This window comes from Nicotiana sylvestris, chromosome 9, assembly GCF_000393655.2.
Source record: "Nicotiana sylvestris chromosome 9, ASM39365v2, whole genome shotgun sequence".
NCBI lineage: Eukaryota > Viridiplantae > Streptophyta > Magnoliopsida > Solanales > Solanaceae > Nicotiana > Nicotiana sylvestris.
Window position 1 is genome coordinate 62,959,613 of NC_091065.1, and position 20,895 is coordinate 62,980,507.

Here is a 20,895-nt window from a genome sequence, read left to right on the forward strand (position 1 = left end):
TAAAATCTACCATATTGTTGCTGATTTTGGTTATTGATCCTGATTGTTTAGTTGAAATCACTGAAAAGTTCCATAATTGTGCATCTGGGTGGAAATGGATTGAGTCTAAGTATGGAAGTCTGATTTGAGTTGTTTTGGGAGTTTGGTTTGAAGTTTGGATCAATTTCAACTAGTTAAACACTGTTACATTGCTGTTGGTATTGCTTTGATGTTGCTGACCTTTCATTGTTCTTATTTTCTTGCTTTTCAGGTATTTCTTGGATCTCTTTAGCCTATGAAGTGTAAGATGTGAAGTTTTGTAACTAAGATGTAATTCAAGACCATTAATGTGCAATTATTGATATTTCATATTCGTAATTTTGTGTTATCTTAGTTTCTTTGAATCTGTTCAATTATCCAGTCATGATTGGTTGAAATCTGATTTGTAAATCTGGACAGGCATTCTATGTTAGTATGCTGGTGTGTTAAATAATTTTGGAATTATGTGCCGATGGAGATTAATTGGTTACTTGCAATAGGGACTAATCGAGATGAATAGCATATATTCTATTAGATTAGGTTTGGGCTTTGTTCAATTTTAGCATTGTTTTTCCATTTGAATTTGTGAAAATGCCAAGTAGTGGTATGCTTGACTTTCGAATTCAATTTAAATTCTTGCATTTAGTTTCCTTTGAAAAGCTCTGGGTTGTATAGCTTTGTTTAAATGCATTAGTTTGAAATCAGAATTTGGCATAGGTTTAGATCTTTGAATGTAAAACGAAAAGCAGTTTTTGTATGAACACTTGACTATCATTTTAGAAGGTTAAATCTTGGCATATAATGAGAGTGAGGTTCAATGGTGTTTCACATATGATTAAGGGCATCTGAATTCACCAAGGTCGAAAATTAACATGGGATCAGTTCTAATTCCAAGTTGTGTGGGAGCAGTTTTGTGCTGCTGCAGGGACTCGATCTTGAGTCCCCGCGTTACAATTGCATTATGCTTTCAAGTTGGGCTTTCTTTTGGGGCTTAGTTTAAGCCGTTGGAAATCAGTAATTCAATAGTAGCTTTACAACTATGATAAGTTATTGGGCCCACTTTTAGGCCCAGGATTGAAAGTGGAATGGGTATTGCCCATTGTTAATTATTTATTCTGATGTTTAAATCTGAACTTTAGCATAGAGAGCATTTCGAATTCCTTTAGGTCTTTCTCTTTAATTAAATAGACTCTTTAAAAATAGGTTGAGGCGCGCCATATTAGCCAAATGTATAATTTATGGCCCTCAATATTTTGATCAATTTTAGACAAATAGATTGGAGGTGTGCCGTGCCGAACAAAACCTTAAATTGCATGGCCCTCGTTTAATTAATATTTTTATCTTTAGAAATCGAGGCGTGCCATTTAGCGAATTTTTCATGGCCCTCGCAAAGTTGCAAATGCGTAGTTGCTTTAGGCACGTTATTTTAATAATTTACCTTCCTAAACTAGGGTGCGCATTTATGCTACCCAAATCCAAATCTCAACAATGTTAGGTAAAATATATCGAGAGCCACGGGTGCATTTATGTGACGTGGTTCAAGACGTATTTTAGATGACGTTGCAATTTTTCCTTAAAAATAACTAAAAGCGGTTATAAAGTTTAAAATCGCACAATAGTTTAAAACATGTATTAAAATCAGATAATAGGCTAATTATAACAATTGATCGACCGTGCTAGAACCACGGAATTCGGAAATGCCTAACACCTTCTCCCGGATTAACAGAATTCCTTACCCGGGTTTCTGTGTTCGTGGACTGTAAAACAGAGTCAATCTTTTTCTCGATTCGGGATTTGAACCTGTGACTTGGGACACCATAAATTATCCCAAGTGGCAACTCTGAATTTAATAAATAAATAATCTCGTTTCGATTGTCACTTTAAGTTGGAAAACCTCCCTTATATACCCCTTCTCGGGGGGTAGTGAAACAGGAGGTGTAACAGCTCTGGCGACTCTACTGGGGATCGAACCCAGAATCTCTGGTTAAGGGTTCAGAATTCGAGCTTAGATGAATTGTTATATTTGGCTTTATTAATTATCTGATTTTGTTACATGTTTGGGCCTAATGTGCTACGTGTTGCTTTTACCGCTTTGATATTCTGTGAACTGTATATAAACTGCTACGAAACCCTTCTTCTCTCTGAGTCTTTTAAATCATGGAGGAGTGTGCACTTCGTGTGACTTCTTTTCTGTTAAAGTCATATCCCAAATTTTAGAACGAGGTTCGAACAAGTTGCAAAGTCGGTAAAGCTTCTGTATTCCCGGTATGCTGCCCCCCCCCGGCTCGAGTTGTCCGCTCGGGTAAGCCAGGTCTAGAACAATAAACCCAGGTTTTAAATCTAGTATAACAAGACCTCATGTTGGATCCCGAGTAGGAACGTTTGCTTGCATCATGTGCATTTGACTTTGGAGACTCAACACAGGGGTTGGGTCTATCTAGGACAGGTGTACCTGAAATGAAAAGACCATCATGATGCATCCTACTTGCTACTTGTGCATTTTTTTGCCTCGAATTTGCATATTGACCGGCTTATAGGGAAAAGGTTGAGAGAAGGAAAGCCAATGTGAGGGCTAAGAGAGATAATTGCTTGTTTTGAAAAATCGATGTCCCAAAATATATTGAAACTCTGCCAAAATTTTGAGAAAAAAAAAAGAGAGAAATTTTTGTTTTGTTTTGAAAAAAAAAGTTGGTTTTTGTTTTGTCAAAATTGCCCGAACTACGCCAGTTTGATTCTCACCGGATGTAAGATACGTAGGCAACCCCCATCGGGTCCAACTTCCTTTTCGCAAAAATAGCCTAAAAAGAACAAAAAATTTATGTTTATTGAAAATAAGTAAGGTGATGTCATTCTTGTCAAAAATAGTTGAATGTCCCTCAAAAGGGTGTCGGAAGGCTGTTTTTGCAAGAACAACCACCTTTAGTCATTTTTAAAGGTTTTGGCTGGTTAGACGACACAGCCTTAAAATCTTTGTTTTCGAAGTGTTGAAAGGCCGTATCGACAAAGCCGAATATTTTTGTGAAAATATTGAGAAAAAAATGGTCATTTTTCTTGAGTCATAATTTTCTTTTGATGAAAATCACCCTAATAAATGTGCAGAATGAGCACGAGTCAAAGTTTGCAAATAACAATCATGAACAAGATCCCTTTGGAGTTGCATATGTGGTGGGAGGATCTGGGTAAATCAGAGCAAGATAAGGTCAATCTACATCTGGGAGGCCTCACCGGGTTGTTGAAGATCAGTCCTAGAGGAGACATCATAAGGGTGTTGGTTACGTTTTGGGACCCATCTCATAATGTCTTGCAATTCTCGGATTTTGAACTCACATCCACCTTAGAAGAGATTGCATGTTATATGGGAAGTACTGAAGGTCTGAGGCATAAGTATCTGATAGCTCCAAGAGCCGTTAACTCTCACAAATTCATGGACTTGCTAAAAATAAGCAAGGGAGTCTCGTACTCCGAGTTGGAGGACGGTTTTTCCACTCTACGTTTTATATACCAGAGGTACGGGCATATAGGAGGATTCAACAACCCGGAAAGCGGTGTTTGTAGCAAAGGGAACCGATCAAAATGGGATGAGCATAGGTGTTTCGCTTTCATGGTAGCTTTCTTAGGCCTCGTGGTGTTTCCCCGGAAAGATGGGAACATCGATCTGCGGGTGGCTGGAGTCATCAAAGTCTTTATTACCAACGCCAAGAGCACCCTTGCCCCTATGATAGTATCTGAGATATACCGAGCTCTCACAGCTTGTAAAGCTGGGGCAAATTCCTTTGAGTGATGCAATTTGCTACTACAAATGTGGATGATCGAACACCTGTGTCACCGCCCTCAGTATATGAGTTGTGGGATCGTAGATAAAAGTTGCGTTGAAGAGTTCGACACAAGAATTTCAGGGTTAAAGTTCCCGAAGGGGTTTGGAGATTGGGTATCCCGCCTTCGCTCCATCACTTCGGGGCAAATAGAATGGACACTAGGTTGGCTTCCTATTGAAGAAATTGTGTATATGCCTGCCACTGGTCCTTACTTCCTCCTAATAGGTCTTCGAGGAATTCATCCTTACGCTCCATATCGGGTGATGAGACAGTTGGGAAGGTGTCAGGTGATGCACCCAGATGAAGATCTTAGTGTTTATGCGGTCGAGGTTAGCTCCGACGGCCAATTTTATGAAGAAACAGTTCGTTCTATTTGGAATGAGTGCCAGTATTTGGCAGCGAACACTCGAGTGCGTGACCTATCTAGAGGCGAGGTCTCACTCGCCTATCTTGCCTGGTATAGAAAGAAGAACGCCATAAGGGCTGAACCTGAAAGACCAGCCAAAAAGCCTCACATTCAGGAATTCGTTGAAGCATCGCAAGAACAGTGGGCTTGGTTGGCCAAGGAGAATGAGTATAGGGCCACAATAGGAAAACTAGAAAAGCAAGTCAGGGATCTCCAATTGAGAATGGTTTGCAAGCCGCGGCGGATTAAGGTGAAAAGAAAAAGATAGCCAAAGAAAATGAGGCCCTTCGAGCCCAGATTTGACAAAATGAAAACAGCAACTGAAAATCCCGCCAGAAGTGCAAAGGATGAAAAGCTTATAAAGAACCTTAGGCAGAAGGTGGATGAGTATGGTTTTGATTTGAACAAAGCAGAGGGTGAACTAGACAGGGCTCGAACAAAATTGGCTAAGAATGCAGAAGAACAAGTGCACTTGGTTAAACAGTTAAAAGAGAAATATGACAATGAGATTTTGGGGTTGAAGAAAAGGGTTACCATCTTTGAGAACAAAATGATCAAACAGGCAAAACTTTAAGGCAAAAAGGGAACAATGTTACGCAGCGATGGCACAGTTAGAAAGAGATTTGCAACAACTTCAAGAACAGAATTATGTAGCCGAACAAACTTTGAAAGCCAGGGCCCAGCAGATTGGGCATTTGTTGCAATAAAAGGGTGTCATAATAGAGAGAGTAAGAAGGATCGCCGACTACATCGCGATGAAATGTAGTAGTTGTGAGGATATGACTAGATTCATGTTCTTTGCCACCGTGATGACCTTTGTTCGCCACATAATGGAAGATCTCTACCACCTCCAAGGGGATTTAGCGCATAGGCCCGTGGCGAGACCGAACGATGTCCCTCGGGCCTCAAGAGCAGTTGAGGCGTTGATGTATTCGTGATTTTCATTTAAGTCTGTTAGTCTGTTTTCGAGTTTTATTTTCATCTTTCTGTTTGAGTGTGTATTTTCATCTTTTCATCAAGGTCTGTCAGTGTCTTTTTGAGTCTGTTAGTTTTTGAGTCGTTGTAATCAAAGCATTTTCTTTTTATGAAAATCTGAAAATCCCGAAATATTTTATTTTTACACTTATCCCAGAACTAAGCTTGGTCTGATTTATGCGGGGTCATGATACGTAGGCAATCTCCATATGATTCGGCCATAATCAAAAGAAAAAGAGAAAAGAAGAAAAAAAAAGAGGAAAAACAAGAGAAAAACAAGAAAAGAAAAGAGAGAAAAATAAGAAACCGTGGGGATGGAACAATGGCAGAACAAGAAAAAGACATGAAAGAATAAAAACAAAGAGAGACCAAGCAAGCAAAGGCAAGAATGAAAAAGAGAAAAAAAAAGAGAAGTTGCAAATGGAAATAAGGAAAAGTCGGGATGACGCAAGCAACCGATCAAATGCATAATAGAAACAGTTAACTGCTTAGGTGCATTCACTCCTCAAATGTGCAATTGCCTATCCGTTAAAGCCCTAATCGCTAACAAGTTTGTTATTGATGAAATTATAGTCCAGGCAGGTGGTTAGTTTGATTGGCATTCTAACAACTCACTCCTACAACACCCGGTCCAAAAACAAGCTGAACATGGCCAACCAAGAACTTGAGGAAAGTATTGTCGATCCGTCAAAAGAGGTGGAAGAATCGGAGGTTAATCTGAAAGATGAGTTGTATAAGCTGAAGTAGCAGATGGCTGAAATGTACCAAGCATGGGCAAAAGGGCACCCACCGCCAGTTTACCCCGCCAATCCTGTTTTTATCTCGCCATTGGCTCAGACCCAGGGACCTCCCACTTCGAACTCATCTCCGGCCTTTCCCCTCTACCAACAATGCTACGGCACCACTTCCCATACATCACAAGCTCCACCACCCAAACAAGTCTCGTACCCTCCTCCATTAGTCACTCCAATTTTTGTGTCACCCCTACCTGCTGCATTACACCGATCCTCCAATGAGCCTCTGTTCCAGACTCACGACAACCAGTATTACCCCACGGAGCCCACTTTCAAGGTTCCCGAACCCTATTCCTACACTCCTCATTTTGACCTCCCTGCGGAAACCGAAAAACCATCTAAAAATCCCGAACAGAAGGAGATGTTCAGGAAAGTTAAAAGCCTAGAACAGTCATTCGGGGACATGCGGGGGTTGGGAGGTCAAGTAAGTGTGGCTTACAAAGATCTATGTCTATTTCCAGATGTGCAATTACCGGCAGGGTTTAAGATGCCCAAGTTTGATTTGTATGATGGGCACGATGATCCAGTGGCGCATTTGAGAGGTTTTTGTAGCAAAATGAGGGGAGCTGGCGGGAAAGATGAGTTTTAAATGGCGTATTTCATTCAAAGTCTGAGTGGTTCGGCGTTGGAGTGGTACACTCGGCAGGATCACGGAAGATGGTACACATGGGATGATCTAGCTCATGCATTTGCTTGCCACTTCCAGTACAATCTCGAGATTATTTCGAATCGTCTGTCTTTGACGAAACTTGAGAAAAAGCACAATGAGAGTTTCAGAGAGTATGGTTTTAGGTGGAGAGAACAGGAAACAAGGGTTGACCCTCCAATGAAAGAAAGTGAAATGGTGGATTATTTTTTGTAGGCTTTAGAACCTACGTATTACGGTCATCTGGTATCAGCTATAGGTATGTCCTTCAATGAAATGGTAAAGATGGGAGGTATGGTAGAAAAAGGCTCAAGACAAACAAAATCATGAGTTATTAGGCTATTAAGGCAACCACCCAGGCCATTCAAAGCGGAACTGGGGGAGTAATTGGAAAGAAGAAGAAAAAGGATGTAGCAACGATTGATTCAGGAGCTTGGTTCGGACCCAGGGGCCCATCACATTACTATAACCAGCCTCGACCCCACCACCAAACCTACCCTCATACCCCATATAGCCCACCACAACACTACTACCCATCACCAGACCCCCATTTTTCTGTCCACCATGCCCAAACATACAGCCAACCTCCGGCCCACGCACAATGGCATGCACCAGTCCCACAAAATACGTACCCAGCTCCACAAAATGCCTATCCACCCCCAAGAGCCTACCGAAACCCTCCTGGATCAGGTTTTCGGCCCAACCAAGCATTTAAGAACAAGATGTTGCAAAAGAAGAAAACTTTCACTCCATTGGGAGAAACCTATACCAGTTTGTTCCACAGGTTGCGACAATTGGGTATGCTGAGTTCGATCGAGGCAAAACTGCCAAATCCTCCCCTGAGGATCCTTGATCACTCTGTGAGTTGCAAATATTGTTCTGGTGCTCCGGGGCATGACATAGAGAAGTGCTGGCAATTGAAAATAGTTATTCAAGAGCTCATTGATACTAATCGGATTGAGGTCCAAGCTCCGAAGGCACCCAATATGAACCAGAATCCGTTGTCGGCCCATCATTAGGCAAATATAATCGAGATAGTGCATAAGGGAGGGGAGCCTAAGAAGCCTTCGCAAACCGTCATGATGATTCGGTCCAGTGAAGTTAGGCCAGTTGAAAAGCCAACAAGTGAGAAATCGGTGATCAGGTTGAGCCGGGCAAACAGTGAACCATCTGCAGTAGTCGAGAAGGGGACCCTAAGTGATGTAGCAGTAAAACAAGAAAGAGTAAAAGTGATTGTGCCAGGAGTGGCGAACAAACCTGCTGTAATTGTGGAGGGTGCCCGCACAGATCCTATCATTTAGCCGGTAACTCAATTACTGATAGTCAACAGCAAGGCGGTCCTTGGAATTATGAACGAGTGACAGTGACTTACAAGGGGAAAGAGGTTAAAGAAGAAGTTTGTGAGACCCATGGTTTGACTCGATCGGGGAGATGTTTTGCCCCCGAAGAGTTGAGAAAAGCTAAGATCTCCAAAGACAACCCAGTGCTAGTGAAGAAAGTTGTGACCGAGGAAGAAGTAGAGGAATTCTTGAGAAAGATGAAAGTGCAGGACTATTCCATTGTGGAGCAGTTGAGGAAGACACTGGCTCAGAATTCACTATTGTCATTATTGATCCATCAGAAGAGCACCATCGGGATTTAATGAAAATCCTGAATGAGGCCCGCGTTCCTGACAAAATCTCAGTAAACCACTTGGAAAAGATAGCTAACAAGATATTTGAGGTAAACAGAGTCACTTTTTCTGATAATGAGTTGCCCGTGGAGGGTACTGAGCACAATAGAGCCCTCTATCTTACGGTGAAATGCGAAGATTCTGTGGTTACTCGGGTACTGGTTGACAATGGTTCTAGTGCGAACATTTGCCCTCTCTCCACTCTGAACAAGTTAAAGGTGGATGATGAAAGAATTCACAAAAACAGTATCTGCGTTCGGGGATTTGACGGTGGAGGGAAAGATTCAGTCGGGGACATAGTGCTTGAGCTTACAATAGGGCCAGTTTAACTTACCATGGAGTTCGAGGTGCTCGATGTGGCTGTTTCTTACAATCTACTGTTAGGTCGACCCTGGATTCATGCTGCAAAAGCGGTCCCGTCTACTCTGCATCAAATGGTCAAGTTTGAATGGGATAGGCAGGAAATTGTTGTGCACGGCGAAGATAATTTGTGTGTTCCCAGTGATGCCATTGTTCCGTTCATAGAGTTTGAAGACGACAAGGGGCCATGGGTTTATCAGGTTTTTGACATGGTACCGGTAGAGAAGATTCTAGAAAGGAAGTGCATTCCAACTCCGAGGGTAGCTGCTGCATCAGTCATGGTAGCCGTTGAAATGTTGAAAAATGGTTTTGTATCGGGCAAAGGTTTGGGTGCATCTTTGCAAGGTATCGTACAACCGGTGTCTCTTCCCAGAAACTTGGATACATTTGGTTTGGGGTTCAAGCCCACAGTTGCGGACGTGAAAAGAGCTAGAAAGTTGAAACAGAGGGTCTGGGTCCTCCCAAAGCCCATAACACGGCTCTCCAGATCATTTGTCAGGCCTGGCACCAAGAAACGCCCTGTAACAACAGTTCCCAGTGCTGTGGTTGGTCCTGATAAGGAGTTGATTGAAAGGTTCGAGAAGTTATTCGATGATGTGAACATGGTGGAAGCTGGAGAGGGTTCTAGCAAGGCAGATGTGCAATTTGTTGGGCCCAGTGCAAAGATTAACAATTGGGAAGCTACTTCTCTCCCCACCAGGAAGAAGTTTTGGTAGTTTGCTTTGATTTTCTTTCAGTTTATCTGGATTATTCCAGGGTTGTAATTTAGATTCTAAGTTTCGTCCGTTTGGATGTATAAACCTTGTTATCTTTTAATTTCAATGAAATGCAACTTCCTTTTTTTCCTCATTCCTGATAGTTTTATTTTTGTTTTCTTTTCTTCCTTGTACAGTTCTTTTTATGCTGGTTTCAATAACATGACATGCATGAGGAATCTTCAACCCAGTCTTAAAAGCCAATCTAATTCTGAAATAGTAATTCAAGAAATAGAGTGTGATGATGAATCAGAATACAACGAGGATGAGGCCTTTGAAGAGATTAGTAAAGAACTAAGTCATTTTGAAGAGAAACCCAAGCCTAACCTGAGTGATACAGAAGCAATCAATTTAGGGGACGCAGATAATATCAGAGAAACTAAGATAAGTGTCTATCTTGAACCTCAACTCAAGGAGGAGATAATTAAAGCGTTACTTGAGTACAAAGACATCTTTGCATGGTCATCTGATGACATGCCGGGTTTAAGCACTGACTTGGTGGTTCACAAATTTCCCACTGACCCGGCATTCCCTCCTGTCAAGCAGAAGCTGAGGAAATTTAAGACTGATATGAGTGTGAAGATCAAAGAAGAGGTCACTAAGCAGTTTGATGCAAAAGTCATTTGGGTCACTTGGTATCCCACTTGGTTAGCCAATGTAGCACCTATGCCAAAAAAGGATGGCAAGACCAGGGTGTGTGTTGATTACCGTGATCTCAACAAGGTGATTCCCAAGGACAACTTTCCACTGCCAAATATCCACATTCTGATTGACAATTGCGCCAAGCATGAGATTGGGTCTTTTGTGGATTGCTATGCAGGCTATCATCAGATCCTAATAGATGAGGAAGATGCAGAGAAGACAACATTCATCATGCCATGGGGAACATACTGCTACAAGGTCATGTCTTTCGGTTTGAAAAATGTTGGGGCAACTTACATGAGGGCAATGACAACCATATTCCATGACATGATACATAAGGAGATCGAGGTTTATGTGGATGATGTAATTATAAAGTCTAGAAAGCAGTCTGATCATGTCAGAGATTTGAGAAAATTCTTCCAAAGGCTTCACAGGTACAATCTTAAGTTCAATCCTGCAAAATGCGCATTTGGTGTGCCATCTGGAAAATTGTTGGGATTCATAGTCAGTCGTCGAGGTATTGAATTGGACCCGTCAAAGATCAAAGCTATCCAAGAGTTTCCACCCCCGAGGAACAAGACTGAGGTGATGAGTCTATTAGGGAGGTTGAATTACATCAGCAGGTTTAGTGCTCAGCTTACGACAACTTGCGAGCCTATCTTCAAACTTTTGAAGAAGGATGTTGCGGTCAAGTGGATAGACGAGTGTCAAGAAGTATTTGATAAGATAAAGGGATACTTGTCGAACCCACCTGTGTTGGTTCCACCAGAACCGAGGAGACCTTTGATTCTGTATTTGACGGTCCTGGACAATTCATTTGGTTGTGTGTTGGGTCAGCATGACATCACCGGCAGGAAGGAGGAGGTCATCTATTATCTCAGCAAGAAGTTCACATCTTATGAGGTTAAGTACACTCACCTTGTGAGGACATGTTGCGCCCTAACTTGGGTAGCACAGAAGTTGAAGCACTATTTGTCATCTTACACTACATACCTCATATCTCGTTTGGATCCATTAAAGTATATCTTTCAGAAGCCTATGTCTACAGGGAGACTCGCAAAGTGGCAGATCTTGGTCACAAAATTTGACATCATCTATGTGACTAGGACTGCGATGAAAGCCCAGGCACTGGCCGATAATTTGGCTGAGAACCCAGTAGATGAAGAATATGAGCCTTTGAAGACTTACTTCCCTAATGAAGAGGTAATGCATATTGATAAATTGGAACCAGTTGGGGATCTAGGTAGGAAACTTTTCTTTGATGGAGCTGCTAACATGAAAGGCATCGGATAGGGGTTGTACTTATTTTTGAAACAGGGCATCACTACCATGTTACGGCTCAACTTTGTTTCTACTGTACTAACAATATGGCTGAGTACGAGGCGTACATTTTGGGTTTGAGGTTGGCTGCAGACATGGGTGTCCAGGAAGTCTTGGTCTTGGGAGACTCGGACCTTCTGGTACACCAGATTCAAGGAAAATGGGAAACACGAGATTTAAAACTCATATCGTACCGGCAATGTTTGCATGATCTTTGTCAACAGTTTCAATCAGTAGAGTTCATGCATATTCCAAGGATCCATAACGAAGTTGTTGATGCTTTGGCTACCTTGGCGTCAATGTTACATCATTCGAATAAAGCTTATGTCGACCCATTGCATATTCAGGTCCATGATCAGCATGCTTACTGTAATGTGGTATAAGAAGAGCTTGATGGTGAGCCTTGGTTTCATGATATCAGGGAATATATCAGGACGGGGGTGTATCCGGTACAAGCCACAGATGATCAAAAGAGAACAATTCGGCGGTTGGCGAGCGGATCTTTCTTTAGCGGAGGGGTTTTGTACAAAAGAACTCCGGATCTTGGATTGTTGAGATGCATAGATGCTAGACAGGCCACAACTATCATGACCGAGGTACATTCTGGAGTCTGTGGACCGCATATGAGTGGATACGTGTTGGCAAAGAAGATTCTCTGAGCAGGTTATTATTGGCTCACTATGGAGCGAGATTGTATCAGTTTTGTGCGTAAGTGTCATCAGTGCCAAGTGCATGGAGCTTTGATTCATTCTCCACCATCGGAATTGCACACAATGTCTGCACCGTGGCCTTTTGTCACATGGGGCATGGATGTCATTGGGCCAATTGAGCCGGCAGCATCAAATGGGCACAGGTTCATTCTAGTGGCCATCGACTATTTCACCAAGTGGATGGAGGCTAAAACGTTCAAGTTTGTAACCAAGAAAGCGGTGGTTGATTTTGTGCACTCAAATATCATTTGTCGGTTTGGGATCCCAAAGGTGATCATTACAGACAATGGGGCTAATCTCAATAGTCATCTGATGAAAGAGGTATGTCAGCAGTTCAAGATTACACATCGTAATTCCACCTCTTACCGCCCCAAGGCAAACGGAGCAGTTGAGGCGGCCAACAAGAATATAAAGAAGATACTTCGGAAAATGGTGGAGGGTTCTAGACAGTGGCATGAAAAGTTGCCTTTTGCATTGCTGGGTTATCGCACTACTATTCGTACTTCAGTAGGGGCGACTCCTTATTTGCTGGTGTATGGTACCAAAGCAGTGATACCCGCAGAAGTGGAAATCCCATCCCTTCGAATTGTTGCGGAGGCTGAAATCGATGATGATGAGTGGGTCAAAACCCGTCTGGAACAACTAAGCCCGATCGATGAGAAAAGATTGGCAGCAGTGTTTCATGGCCAGTTGTATCAACAGAGAATGGCAAGAGCATATAATAAAAAGGTGCGTCCGCGGAAGTTTGAAGTGGGTCAGCAAGTGTTGAGATGTATCCTTCCATATCAGGCAGAAGCGAAAGGCAAGTTCTCCCAAATTGGCAGGGGCCGTTCATCGTAGCTAGAGTGTTTTCCAATGGTGCTTTGTATTTAACAGATATAGAAGGCAAGTGTGTAGAAATGGCCATCAATTCTGATGCGGTCAAGAGATATTATGTATGATTTCTTTGTTTAAATTGTATTTGTTTGTACTTGGCATATTTTGAAGATTGGAATGACGAAGGCATTTTGTTCTTCTATCTAAACACTTTATCCTTTGTTATCCCTTTGAGCATTGTTTATTTCCTTTCATACCCCTCTTTTGGAATCAGTAGCAAAGATCAGAAACGCAAGCGTGAAAGATAAATAAAGGAAAAGAGAGAAAGGAAAAGAATGAAAAGAGAAAGAAAAAGAAGAAAAGAAAAAAAGAGAAAAAAGAAAGAAAAACAAGAAGAAAAGAAGATAACAAAACAACAAGAAAAGAAAAAAAAGCAAAAAGAGAAAGAAAAGAAAGAGAAAATCACAACAGCAAAGCAGTTTCTATGTCATGAACTACGTTCGACCTAATTCCTTTTAAGGATACGTAGGCAGCCTCATGGTTCGTCCCTATCAAAATAAAAATTCAAAAATCCCCAAGCAAAGAAACTGGGGCAGAAGTTGTGTTTGTTGTAGGAAATCTGATTCCAAAAGTTGTAATTTTGAACCCATTTGAATTGTTTTGAGCCTTTGATACCCTTTCTTTCTAACCCTATCCAAAAGCCCACGTTATGGTCCAAACAAAGACCTTCTGGTCAATTTTCGAGAAATGCCAAGTCGAGCAAGTAGAAATGATTCATATCAGGGGCAACACTCTAGTCCAAGCAGAAAAATGTTGAAAATGAGAGTCTTATTGGTGAAAACCCTCATGGGCACCATAAGGCGACGGGAGCTGAGAGAAATAAAAAATGAGAGAGTTTTATTAGTAAAAACCCTCACGGGCACCGTAAGGCAAAAGTGAGTTGAGAAATGAACAAATGAGAGAGGCTTGTTGGTGAAAAACCTTCAGGGCACTGCAGGCCGAACAAGGTCAAGGTTTTGGTCAAGAAATCAGGTTATGGAAACTCCGGGGCAACAAAGTATGGCAACTGAAAGTTGATTGGTTGGACAGATTGGGCCGATTAATCTGAAATGCATGTCATGATCATTGGTGTCAGCTGCTCCACTCAGATAAGTCTCTTTTCTTTTTCCCCTTCAGATAATCTTCTAGTTTTGGATTTTTCTTATCCTTAACACTGAAAGTCATTGCATTTCATTCCTTTTGGGTTTATTTCTTTAAGATGTTCCCAATGTCAGTTTTGTTTAAGGAAATAAGAAGGAATTTTAAAGCTTACTCCCAACTTCCAAAGTTGCACAAGGCACAGGGCGGCCAAGGCATTGCTAGAGATAGTATGATGTGAAATGGGGTATAAAAGGTCAGAGGAAGTTCCATCGGTGAAATGGTTTGGTAATTTCGTGGGAAATGCAGAGGTTCAAACAGATAGGGAAGAGATGTAACACAACGGTTTGGGTATAGAACACTCGGGTCATCCAATGTCATGGGGTTTGAAAGTCAGTCGGGAAGTCAAGCAGTTCTTGTCCAGTTTAGGAGAAGTCAGTCAAAACAAAGCACGACAGCATGGAGGCCATTTTCAGCAAGAATGCCACAAACTAACCACCTCATTTTAAACTGACAAGATTTTTCTTTGATTGAAACAGGGGCAGGAAATTTCGATTGTTTCAGAGAAACCTACCGTAAGGAAAGGCAAGCATCAGACAGGTTTGACTGTAAATTTTCAGGACCCTCCTGGAAAATGGGACTTAATTTAAAATTCAAAACGATCATGAGTAGAAAAATCTAGCATTAAATGTACCCCAAAGGAATATAAGTTGGCTTCAAAGTTTGCATGCTTGAGATAAGATTCAATTAGGAGTTGTCAGGACCCTCCTGAATAATGGGATTTAGCTTTAAGACTTCCATTAGATAACAAGATTTAGCGTAAGCTCTGTTGTAGGGTAGTGCAATTCAGCCGTAAAAATTGTCACTTTTAAGATAATACTTGATTTTTGATTTTCAGGACCCTCCTGGATAATGGGAAGTAGTTTAAGACCCTCTTAGATAACAAGATTTAGCAGAAGTCACATCTTTAGAAGATATAACTTAGATTTAAAATTGTAGTTTAATTAAGAGTTGTCAGGACCCCTCCTGGATAATGGGACCTAGCTTTCAAATTCGTAGTAATATTTGGTGACATGATTCAGTTTAACACTCACATATGTGTCCAGCTACCAAACTGGGGCAGAAAATTTTCTTTGTTTTGACTATTTTGTTGAAATCAGGCACCCACTTGGAGAACAGGGAGAAGCAGTTCGAGTTCAGCAATCAGGTGCCCACCTGGAGAGCACGAGAATACAATTCAAGTTCAGCAGTCAGGCGCCCACCTGGAGAGCACGGGAATACAATTCAAGTTCAGCAGTCAGGAGCCCACCTGGAGAGCACGGGAATACAGTTCAAGTTCAGAAATCAGGCGCCCACCTGGAGAGCACGGGAATACAGTTTAAGTTTTGGCAATCAGGCGTCCACCTGGAGAAAAGGAAAGCATCTCAGATTATAATTCGAGTTCAGCAATCAGGCATCCACCTGAAGAAAAGGGAAAGTGTCTCATATCACAATTCAAGTCGGCAACAAAGGGACTTCATCTAGAAAATACAAGGCAACATGAATTACAAGATCAAGTTTGAAGATATATATAGGATTCTTGTAATGCATAGATCATAGTTTAGTCTAGTTTCTTTTATTGTGTCATGGTGTAATAAGGGGTTCAGTAAGCAGTAGTAGTAGCAGCAGCAGCAACAGTGAAATCACAGCTTCATGGTAGTCCCAGCTACCAAAACTTCCTGAACTATACTGACCTGATTCCTTTTTAGCCAAGAATATGTAGGCAACCTCGAAAGCAAGGTGCGGTCAAATTTTTCAAAAATGCTTCCCACGGAGTATTAAAACGGGCAAAAATCGCTCGTATCCGCTCACTTTATCTTTGCACGAAAACCCTTCGTGTTTCCGAGTAAAGAGGGGAAGCTGTGAGCACGTGATTTTTGCCCTATATGAATTACTCCCACAAATTCAAAACAAAATAAAATTTTCCATTGTTTGCAATTTCGTAGATTTTTGTAGCATCTTTCGTTAATTGTTTGCATTTGTCTGCGCATGTTTGTTTTGTTTAATTATGAAAACGACAAAAATATGTTGCATTTAGGATTTAATGTTGCATTCTTAAAATTAATTAGTAATATAGTTGTCCCATAGAAATGAAAAAATCACAAAAAATAGTTTACTTTTTGCACCCTTAAATTGTGATCGTTTTTCCTTTAATTTGGTTTTTAATTAATTGTGGTAATTATTAATTAGAGTTAATTAATTTAATTTGGTAGGGTATTTTTGATTTAGGAATTAATTTGGGTTAGATTTTAATTTTTTTGAAAAAAAGAAAAGAGGAAAAGAATTTATGAAAAAAAAATGGAAAAGAAAGAAAGGAATTGAGGAAATCACATTGTTGGGCCAAGTCTTTAATTTTCCCCAGCCCAAATGAAAATTCACACCAGTACCCGCCCAATCCAGGCCCAGACCCGCCTCCAATACCCAGTCCGCCCCACACACAATCCCAAACGACCCCATTTTCATAGCCTAAATCAGGACCATTGATCTCAGCTGATCGAATGGCCCAGAAGTGGCTTGTCCCTAATATAAGAATGTCGGAACTTCAGCCCCCCCCCCCAATCATCTCTCGTCTCTCTCAATCCACCCCATTCAGAGACCCAAAACCCTAGCAGTCGCCCCAAATTCCCCACCACCGTCCGCCACCGGCGCCAGCTCCAAACACCACAAAAATTACACCACAGAACCACCACAACCCCCTCATTCCGAATCCACATTCCATTCCCCTCGAATAGGGCTGGAATCCCTCGAATCTTAAATCTAGGGTTCGAGTCCTAGAAGCCAAAGCCAAAATTCATTCATGCAAGATTATCTCTCCAGTGTTTATGAGCGTTCAAAGCTGATTTTATCACGAAACAATGTTATTCGCCTGTTCTTGACAAAGAACAAGTGATTAATATTATTTTGCGGTTTAAATCAGAAGGTCGATCGATTTTAAGCCTAGTCGGTGAGTTCCCCTCACTTTTCTACGCCTCTTATTCCTCTTCTTTTCCTCTCCTTTTCTTTAGTTAGATTTTTTTTTCTTGCTCGGGCCGAAAACTCAACCAATTTCCTGAGTTTAAACTGTTTTCTGTTCGTTTTGTCCCTTTGTTTCTTTTTCAAATTGTAAAAGCTTGTCCTTTGATTTTTCTTGGTCTGTTTGGTCTATGTTAATGGCATGATTCAAATTTCTGATTTCCCCCTTCTGTCTTAGCCACCTAGTTTAATTTAATTAGGTCGTTTTGATTTAATAACTTAGTTAATTCCCTGCGTATTTGTGCTAATTAATCAGTAACTTAGTTTAGATTTTTAATTGCGGAAATCGTTTCAGTGTTTGTGTTATTTTGTTTCTCCAGATGCTTATAAAATTTAGTGGGGTTAGTTTGTTGTTTGGGCTTTAGTTTGTTTCCGACCCATTGCAAAGTGAAGCCCGTTCTACTTGGTTTAAGTCATTGGGTGAAATTGACTCATTTGGAATTCTGAAGTAACTTGGTGAATCTTATGCAACTGCATTAGGGAGCTTCTAGGAAGTTGGGGTTGGGGCTATTCTGAAATTTTGATTTTTAAATTAAGGGTACTTGAGTAAAGACAAAAATTGAAGAAGGTTTTCTAAGCAAAAATAAAAATTAGAAAAGGTCCTAAAGGCAAAACTTAGTCCAATCTCTGCAACCTAATACCTTGCCTATAAAGGCACCTTTACCTTCTAGCTCAAGGCAAGGATTTTCTTAGAAAAAACCCCTGAAAACAACAACGGCTATACTCTGCATTCTTGACACTTTTCTGGTTAAAATTTACCACATTGTTGCTGATTTTGGTTTTTGATCCTGATTGCTTAGTTGAAATCACTGAAAAGTTCCATAATTGTGCATCTGGGTGGAAATGGATTGAGTATAAGTATGGAAGTCTGATTTGAGTTGTTTTTGGAGTTTGGTTTGAAGTTTAGATCAATTTCAACTGGTTAAACACTATTACATTGTTGTTGGTATTGCTTTGTTGTTGTTGACCTTTCATTGTTCTTATTTTCTTGCTTTTCAGGTATTTCTTGGATCTCTTTAGCCTATGAAGTGCAAGATGTGAAGTTTTGTAACTAAGATGTAATTCAAGACCATTAATGTGCAATTATTGATATTTCATATTCGTAATTTTGTGTTATCTTAGATTTTTTGAATCTGTTCAATTATCCAGTCATGATTGGTTGAAATCTAATTTGTAAATCTGGACAGACATTCTATGTTAGTACGCTGGTGTGTTAAATAATTTTGGAATTATGTGCTGATGGAGATTAATTGGTTACTTGCAATAGGGACTAATCGAGATGAATAGCCTGTCTTCAATTAGATTGAGTTTGGGCTTTGTTCAATTTTAGCATTATTTTTCCATTTGAATTTGTGAAAAAGCCAAGTAGTGGTCTGCTTGACGTTCGAATTCAATTTAAATTCCTGCATTTAGTTTCCTTTGGAAAGCTTTGGGTTGTATAGCTTTGTTTAAATGCATTAGTTTGAAATCAGAATTTGGCATAGATTTAGATCTTTGAATGTAAAACGAAAAGCAGTTTTTGTATGAACACTTGACTATCATTTTAGAAGGTTAAATCTTGGCATATAATGAGAGTGAGGTTCAATGGTGTTTCACATATGATTAAAGGCATCTGAATTCACCAAGGTCGAAAATTAACATGGGATCAGTTCTAATTCCAAGTTGTGTGGGTGCTGTTTTGTGCCGCTGCAGGGACTCGATCTTGAGTCCCCGCGTTACAGTTGTATTATGCTTTCAAGTTGGGCTTTCATTTGGGGCTTAGTTTAAGCCGCTGGAAATCAGTAATTCAATAGTAGCTTTGCAACTATGATAAGTTATTGGGCCCCTTTTTAGGCCCAGGTTTGAAAGTGGAATGGGCATTGCCCATTGTTAATTATTTATTCTAATGTTTAAATCTGAACTTTAGCATAGAGCACATTTCGAATTCCTTTAGGCCTTTCTCTTTAATTAACTAGACTCTTTAAAAATGGGTTGAGGCGCGCCATATTAGCCAAATGTATAATTTATGGCCCTCAATATTTTGATCAATTTTAGACAAATAGATTGGAGGTGCGTCGTGCCGAACAAAACCTTAAATTGCATGGCCCTTGTTTAATTAATATTTTTATCCTTAGAAATCGAGGCGTGCCATTTAGCAAATTTTCCATGGCCCTCGCAAAGTTGCAAATGCGTAGTTGCTTTAGGCACGTTATTTTAATAATTTACCTTCCTAAACTAGGGTGCGCATTTATGCGACCCAAATCCAAATCTCAACAATGTTAGATAAAATATGTCGAGAGTCGCGGGTGCATTTATATGACGTGGTTCAAGACGTATTTTAAATGACGTTGTAATTTTTCCTTAAAAATAATTAAAAGCGGTTATAAAGTTTAAAATCGCACAATATGTTAAAACATGTATTAAAATCAGATAATAGGCCAATTATAACAGTTGAGCGACCGTGCTAGAACCACGGGATCCGAGAATGCCTAACACCTTCTCCCGGATTAACAGAATTCCTTACCCGAGTTTCTGTGTTCGCGGACTGTAAAATAGAGTCAATCTTTTCCTCGATTCGGGATTCGAACCGGTGACTTGGGACACCATAAATTATCCCAAGTGGCGACTCTGAATTTAATAAATAAATAATCCCGTTTCGATTGTCACTTTAAGTTGGAAAAAACTCCCTTATATACCCCTTCTCGGGGGGTAGTGAAAAAAGAGGTGTGACAGTGCTAACTTAGAGCAATATAATAGTATTTGAGGCTTCTTTACAATCAACCTCAAATACTGGAGGGCATCACCCTCGGATGTTACGTTTTCAAGGAAAATACTTCGTGTCAATGGGTCTCGGTAGGTAAATTTTGTAAAGGGCTAAACGTCAAATGAACTGTGTCCATGTAGATTACTCGAGACCTAATGGAAAAACATGTACGCATAAATGATCTATTGAAAGAAATATTTTTCCTTATCAGATTTTCCATGCCTTAGTGAATTTCTACTATACAATTTCATACTTATGATCTATTGTGGAAACTGGCTCAAGTGACCATCACACTCGAACAATCAACCCTGTATTCGGGAATTGCCATCCAAAAATCAAAATGCTCGAATTATTAAACTTCAAGATTATAAGACCTTAAAAAGGCAACCCTCGTTTTTATAGGCCACGGCCACCCCACTCGGGGACTGTCGCTTTGAACAAGTTCGAAGTATAATTGAGAAACAAACCCAAAGGGCAAATCTCAAAGTTAAAGGCTACGGCCAAACTAACACGGTTCGAAGACGTCCTAATTCCGTAACAAAATATGCCTTCTAATATTTTTACAAAACCGGTTAAAAGGGCTACTCTCGGCAAAATTACAAAGGGTTTCGATAACATCAACCCTCAAAAACCTTAAGGGGTATCAAATTGTTCAAACTCTCGAACAAGCTTACACTAAGGCATAACAAAGTAAAGGTTTTCGATAACACTAACCCTCGAAAATCCTAATGGGTACAGATTTATCTTGTGTTAAGGCATAACAAATTCTTATATGATTAAACTTTTTAAGCCGAAAAGGGGGGAAAGCTATTCTTTTGAGTCCATATCGTCCCAATTCAAGAGCCTAAGGGCCATTATATTTTTGAGTTCGAGAATCCACCCTCACTTTGAGTTCGAGCAAATACTCATCGATTATAGAGACTATATTAGTCTGATTTTGATCAAGTCGCCTAAGTTTCAGATTCACAAACAAAATTTTCACAATGCACGAAGTGAGTCAAGATTCTCGCAAGGTATAAAGTGTATCAAAATTGT